Genomic DNA, 8236 nt, shown 5'->3' on the forward strand with positions numbered 1-8236 from the left:
TAAAGTGCAGTATTTCTCCATGGTGAATCTCATTTTTCAAAAAAAAATTCTTAATTGTTATTTATATTACATTAAACTAAATTCGTGTTCACTACTAAAACAAATTTTTTGTAGATATAAATACTCCTTCTATCCCAAAAGAATATGCACCTTTTCTTTTTAGTCTATTTCACAAGAATCTGCATTTTTTAAATTTGAAAATCCTTTTCTCTTTAATGATGTGAGATCAATTATCCACTAATAATACTTTAGTTACTTTTTTCTTTTTAGTTCTTTTTCACTTTACCAATAATGCATTAAAATTTATTTTCAACTAAAAGTGTATATTTTTGTGGGATTGAGGGAATAGTAATTTAGCTTTAATTACTGATCAACTCACTGTATTCAAAAACACTGTAGAGAAGAATGTAGATTGAATAGATGGCGTGTGGACGAATTTCCAGTTGCGGTTACGGTTCGGAACCGCCGGTTCCGGTTTCGAAAATTGTCGAACCGGAACCGAACCGTGAGGGTGTTTCACAGTTCCGGTTCCAGTTCCAAAACCGACGATTACGATTTCGGTTTGGAACCGTCAGTTTTTCGGTGATTTTTAACGGTTTTTCACGGTTCTGAACCGCCAGTTTCTAGTGGTTTTTCGCGGTTCTGGCTAGATTTCACGGTTTTTCACTGTTCCGGTTTGGAACCGTCCGGAACCGGCGGTCCGAAACCGGTGGTTCCAGCACGGTTTCGGTTCGTAAAATTTGGAACCGGAACTGGCCCACGGTTCTAAATATGGCGGTTCCAGGTTAAGAAAAAAGTGTCGGTTCCGAACCGCCGGAACCTAAAACTTTGGACATCTCTGATTTCCAGTCTTTTTCTTAAATAATTTAACCACGGAACCGAAAACCTTGGGCATCTCTAATTTTGAGTCTCTTTCTTAAATAATTCATGTGTTTGTTGAGTGATAGGTGAGGCTATTTACACGGCTCTGGCAAATGGCACAACATGCAATGCTATGGACAAAACGCATGGCTTTTAATTACTCCATTTCTTATTTTCACTTTATGTTTTTATGTTCTAAAATAAAGACATAAAATATTAGTATTATCGAGGAAACTTAGTATTTGTATGTCACAATATCTTTATTTTTATATATTAAACGCCAAAACTAATTAAGCGGAAAGCAACAATACCATAATCATATCACAACAGAACTTGCAAAGTGGTTTTCACAAGGAAATTAAACAAGCCAAGAATTAGAAAAAAACAGCTAGTGCATAGTACATAGTAGTAATAATTTGCAAAGCATCACACAACAATTTATTTAAAAATTTATTCCAACATAATAAGTTGCTTCTAGTTACGGCGGAAGGCAGTGATCCCATCACCAAGAGGGATTTGAGAAATCTGCACTCTAGCATCACCTCCTATGCACTACTTGTTAAACTCTATCAAAGCCTTCCTCGAATCGAAGCCAGCTCGCTCTCCGGAACCGAACCCTCATCCATTGCCACCGTCCCTGCCCAAAGGGTGTTATCGTAAACAGCTATACCTCCCGGTTTCAGAAGTTCCAACACTCGCTCATGGTAATTTGCATACTTGTCTTTATCAGCATCAACAAATGCAAAATCAAACGTCCCCTTATTCTCTGCCTGCATCCAAAACTTTATTTGGTTAACATTTCCACTGCCTCTTACTAAAGAGGAAAATAACTACTCCTAGTAATTACGTATACATCTTTAAGTAGCTGATCAAGAACCGGAAGAGCCTCAGATTCGATGAAGTTGATCTTGTGCGTCACCCCTGCCTTGTCGAGGATAGGTAATCCTATCTCATACCAGCTCCGGTTCACGTCTATGGCTGTGGTCTACACCACACATTCTTAATAAATAAACAAATATGGCAGATTGAAATGATGTAAAAGAAATGTAAACCTTTCCATATCCTTTCAATCTCCCACTTGGACTAGCATTAGATATAATACGCAGTTCCAACTTTGTACCCTTGAGCGGATCAACATACACATATAGTGTGACCCTTTAGGCCCTCATTATCGACGACGATCTAATCGAAGTCTGCACAAAACTCCTAGACTGCGTTGGCAGCGTAGCTCGATATATGAAGGACGTTTACATGAATTCGGTAAACAAGCCTTTACACAAAGTTTATAGTAATATCCTTTCATTCCCGAACCACCTGATTGAGCCTAAGATTTGTCATGTGTCATCCAAATAGCTCAATCAATTTATCTCATCTTTATTAAATAACCCATTCGATCATATTCAATTACTTTAATTGAATATATCTTTGCATTGGCCAATGACTTAATGGTCAAGTAATATAGAGAATTTGAGTGTTCTCTCGAAATTCTCGAGGAATGAATCTCATTCTTGGCTCAACTACCATTTCCATTTATCTTATGATGTACCCAACACAAATCCGTGTCTCAATCCTCCGAGGGGAGGCAAAGCGTTGTACAATGTCAAAGCACACCACTCAACAAACAAAATGTGTAATGACCTCAAATCCAAGGACTATTACATACTTCATGTACTAATAGACTGTAGACACTTAACAAAACAGTTTAATAGTAGGGTATACCAATACTCTCCAAAGTATACCATGTGTCCATCACGAGTATCTAATATCTCATAGTTGTGAGAACAACTATATTCTCGAATAATGTGATGCAAACCACATGCTAACCTATAACATATCATCAATATCTCATTCTTGATGATCATTGGTTATGGCTATTTTAGAATTATACTGTATCATTAGTGTCTCACACCATTAACGACAGCCATAATTCAAGGGAATAAATATTTAGAATAAATACAAACATTTTAAACAATTATTCCAATAAATGCACAAAACCCATAGGAAATAAAATTTTCATATAATGTGATCAAGTAATATTGTCTCAACACAAAATATTTCTAAGACACATAAAACTATAACTCCCACTGATTCAAAGCCATCTACCAACATGCTTAACACCTAAGCTCTCAAAGTGTTTGTTGTGTTTTGCTATATATAATGGTTTGGTGAAAGGATCAGCCAAATTAACATCAGTGGGTACTCCTTCTAATTTTATGTCGTCTCTTTCAATTATTTCTCTAATCAGATGACATCTTCTAGGAACATGCTTGTTCATGTTCGTAGCTCTGGGTTCTTTTGCTTGCGCAACAACACCAGTGTTGTCACAATACAAAGGTATTGCACTATTGGCACTCGGAATGACACCCAGTTCTTTAACGAACTTTAACAAAACAACAACTTCTTTGGAAGCTTCAGATGCAGCAATATACTCGGCTTCAGTGGTGGAATCGGCAGTTGCACCTTGTTTGGAACTATTCCAACTCACTGCTCCACCATTGAGGACAAAAACATATCCAGACTGAGACTTATAGTCGTCATGGTCTGTTTGGAAACTAGCATCAGTGTACCCAGTAACTGATAACTCTGGTTGTCCACCATAGACTAAGAAATATTCTTTAGTCCTTCTAAGGTACTTAAGAATAGTCTTAACAATTTTCCAATGTTCCTCACCGGGATTTTGCTGAAATCTGCCTGTCATGCTAAGCGCATAGGCCACATCTGGACTAGTAGAGATCATGGCATACATAATAGATCCTATAGCCGAAGCATACGAGATCCTTTTCATGTTGTCTCTTTCTTTGTCATTAGAAGGACAATCCTTCTTTGACAATACAATGTCATGTCCCATAGGAAGAAAACCTTTCTTAGAATTCTCCATTGAGAAGCGCCTTAGCAACTTGTCTATGTAAGTGGATTGTGATAATCCTAACATCCTATTTGGTCTATCTCGATAGATCTTAATTCCAAGGATTTAGGAAGCATCACCTAGATCCTTCATCATAAAAGAACTAGACAACCACTCTTTCACGGATTGCATCATGGAATGATCGTTTCCCATAATCAAGATATCATCAACATATATGATAAGGAAGACAACGTTACCATTCTCGTGTTTACTATAAACACATGGGTCCTCTTTGCTTCTGACAAAACCAAACGATTTGATTGTTCTGTCAAAATAAATATTCCAACTCCTCGAAGCTTGCTTAAGTCCATAGATGGACTTCTTTAGCTTGCACACTGCATTCGGTCTTTCTTTTGATACAAAACCTTCAGGCTGTGTCATATAGACATCACCTTCTAATTCTCCATTGAGAAATGCGGTTTTGACATCCATTTGCCAAATGTCAAAATTGTAGTATGCAGCAATTGCAAGTAATATCCTAATGGACTTGATCTTAGCAACTGGCGAAAAGGTTTCATCATAGTCAATGCATTCTCGCTGACTATAACCCTTTGCCCCTAACCTAGCCTTGTAGGTTTGTACTTTGCCATCTGCATCTCTCTTCTTTTTGAAGATCTATTTGCAACCTATGGGGTAAACCCCATCTAGCAAGTCAACTAGTTCCCAGACTAAGTTGAAGTACATCGAGTCCATTTCAGATATCAAGGCTTCAAGCCACTTCTCTCGATCGGTGTCTGACACCGCCTCGGTACAGGTCCTATGCTCATCATCATCTAAATCAACTTCATCATCTTGGTTCTCAACCATTAGATTTAGTCTCTCAGGTGCACGACGAATCCTTCTAGGCCTATTGAGTTGGTTTTGCTCTGGTTCAGGTTGTTCATTCTGTATGTGAGAAGGTTCAGGAATATCACTATGATCTTCTTGAGGTAGAGGTGATGCAACTATTGTATCATCTTGTCTTTGATGCATCTCATTGTCTTGAGGTGGTCCTTCGAGAATCTCTCTAAGGTCCTCTCTAAGAGTAATTTACCCTCCCAATAGATCATCAAAAACTCCCACTGAGTTATTGTCCAATCCAGTGGATAATACCTTATCCTCATTGTTAACTTGTGGTTCTTGAATTTCTTCAAGATCTACTTTATTTTGACCTTGTTCCTTGCAGACATAACTGTCTTTAGGGAACGTCACATTCCTTGATGTTATCACCTTGTGATTTTCAGGACAGTAGAAATCGTACCCTTTAGTTTCTTTAGGATATCCTACAAAATAACATTTCTCACTTTTAGTTTCCAATTTATCAGTCATCATTTTCTTAACAAAAGCTGGACAACCCCAGGTCCGGATATGGTTAAGACTTGCTTTCTTGCCACACCATAACTCATATGGTGTTTTCTCGACTGATTTAGAAGGAACCCTATTTAGAATGTAAATAGCCGTTAGTAAGGCATGACCCCATATGAATAAAGGGAGACTGGCGAAGCTCATCATGGATCGAACCATATCTAATAATGTTCTATTTCTCCTTTCAGATACTCCTTTCATTTGAGGTGTACCAGGAGGTGTCCAGTCCGACTGGATTCCATGTGACTTCAAGTAATCAAGAAATTCTCGGCTCAAGTATTCCCCTCCTCGATCTGATCGAAGAGTTTTGATACTTTTCCCAAGTTGTTTCTCAACTTCACCCTTAAATTCTTTAAATTTCTCAAAGGCCTCAGATTTGTGTTTCATAAGATACACATATCCATACCTTGTCAAGTAACCACCTTTTGCTTGAGTTGGAAACGGTCCGCACACATCTGTGTGGGTCAACTCTAGCACATCATTAGCACGCACCCCTTTCCCAGAAAGTGGCTTATTAGTCATCTTTCCTTTGAGACAGAATTCACAAGCACCATATGATTCAAAATCAAATGATTTTTTTCGGAGGATCGACGATGGTTCCCCATCTACCCCGTGAAGTGACTTGGACCCCCGGCCTAACGGTCGGAGGTGAAGCGTCTTACCACCGAGCTGCGCTTCGTTGTCGGAATGGGAAGGAACGAGTCAACCAACCTTTCCCCAAGCACGGGTCCAGACCAGTTAACTATATCAACCCAATCAAGGGTACCAAGTTAACCTATATCTCCCAGCGCCTGGGTCCCAAGCACGGGTCCAGACCAGGTAACTGTATCAACCCAATCAAGGGTACCAAGTTAACCTATCTTCCCCAGTGCCTGGATCCAGGCCAGTACTCAAGAACTCCCTAGGGGAAATTAATCCCCAAGTTGCGCCTCCCAAGGGTCGAACTCGTGACCTCTAGGATGACGCGGTATCCTTGCCTCCCTCCTCAACCACTTGAGCTAGGGGGCTTGGAGATAGTCTAACTTTCTCAATCTCGCTATCCTTTTCTCATTGATATGGCCAAGTCTACAATGCCAAAGATAAGTAGCATTATCCGTATTACATAGCTTAAGTCTTTTATTTTGCACATTGAGAATATTCCGTTTGCATTCAAGCATCTATAATCCATTCTCTAAAGTGGCATTTCTATAAAACAATCCATTTTTAGAAAACGAGCATCTGTTGTTTGCAAAATGGAAAGAAAAACCTTCGATGTCCAACATCGGAATGGAAATAATATTTTTTGAAATAACTGGAACAAAATAACAATTATGTAAATCTAGTCTATATCCTGAGGGAAGATCTAATCTATAAGTTCTCACGCGTTCGGCAACAACTTTTGCTCCATTTCCAACACGTAGGTCTACTTCCCCTGGCCTCACTTTCCCGCTGTCAAATAAACCTTGCACATTATTACAAATGTGTGAACCACAAGCGGTATCCAATACCCAGGATTATGAGTTATTCATAGACATATTTATCTCAATGACAAACATACCTGAGCTCCCACTTTCTGCACCTTGTGCGTTGAATTTTGGGCAGTCTATCTTCCAGTGTCCCTTCTCATGACAGAAAAGACGCTCATCCTTTGATAATTTCGACTTCTTATTGTCCCCTCCACTCTTAGGCTTTAGAACAACATCCTTAGATGTCTTTTTCTTCTGTTGCTGCTTATTCTTCCATTTCGAAGACTTCGCAGAAGAGCTCACCATGAGCACAGATTTTACCTTAGCAGTGGAAGACTCATAAGTCTTAAGCCTATTGTGCAGCTCTGGCAGCCCAACCTTCGTGCTGTTCACGTTGAAATTCACAATGAAATTCTCAAAACTACTAAGAAGAGACTGCAAAATTAGATTTGTTGAGACATTTTCGGGGAGCACCATTCCAATCGATGCTAACCTCTCAATCAAACCAATCATTTTCAACACATGCTCAGAAACCTTGCTTCCATCATGAAGCTTGCACTTGAAGAGATCGCGAAGTATCTCATACTCCATAGTTTGAGCTTGTGAAGCATACAAACTCTCCAAGTGCTTAAGCATTTCATATGGAAACATGTGTTCATGTTGTCTTTGCAGTTCCAAACTCATAGATGACATGACACACTGAGCATCAGAAGCATTATCAATGTGTTTCTGATGAGCTTCAACGTCAAACGTTGCAAACTCAAGAGATTCCTTATCGGGGATGACACCGATTGGTTTGTCCAGGACATACTCAACCTTGTCATGCCTTAGCACCAAGCACAAACAACAGAGCCAATCCGTGAAATTTGACCCAGTCAACTTGTTTGTTTCCATCAAACATTTGTAAGCCAAGTTTGACATTTTATCTGAACATAAATTAAAATGAAAGCAAATCAGAAAATCATACAAAGATCACATTCGCATCACTAATCAAACAAGGGTTTATTGTATTGATTAGCACCCACTAATTTTAACATATATTATGCCCCCAAACATAAAATACGAATTCATATCAAATATAAATTTTAGTGGTCCAAGATCCAAGTCTATATAGTTGTAGCCTCTGCGAGGGCTGATGACTACAATAATATCACCAGGTAGGCCTCCAAGCCAATTGTAACAACAATTTTACAATTCTTGGTTTATTAATCTAATTAATATGCGTCCATAAATCATTTGGTTGCGAGGGATGCTCAAAATAATTTAAGCAAGTCAACCCCATCACACGCCAACCATGCATCTATGAATGAGCCTAAACCTTGTAGATTTAGAGTAAACGCGAGGGCGTAAAACTCATGGTCGAAAAGACTAGGAACATCAAACAATTATGATGGACGACGCATTTGTTTCAAAACCAAGACTTATATTTTATGGGGAAGAGTGTGATACTAGTTTTGTGAATATAATATCTAATATTAAATTTCAAACAATTACTGGGCGCCGCCTACCCATGCATAGTATAGCACGGACTATAAATACTGGGCGCCGCCTACCCAGACATAGTATAATACGGACTACACATACTGGGCGCCGCCTACCCAGACAATAAAACGGTCTCTAACTACTATAGTTAAATAAATAAGCATAATTCAAATAGTATGCTTATCACATAGGATATCAA

Source organism: Salvia splendens, chromosome 6, assembly GCF_004379255.2.
Source record: "Salvia splendens isolate huo1 chromosome 6, SspV2, whole genome shotgun sequence".
Taxonomy (NCBI): domain Eukaryota; kingdom Viridiplantae; phylum Streptophyta; class Magnoliopsida; order Lamiales; family Lamiaceae; genus Salvia; species Salvia splendens.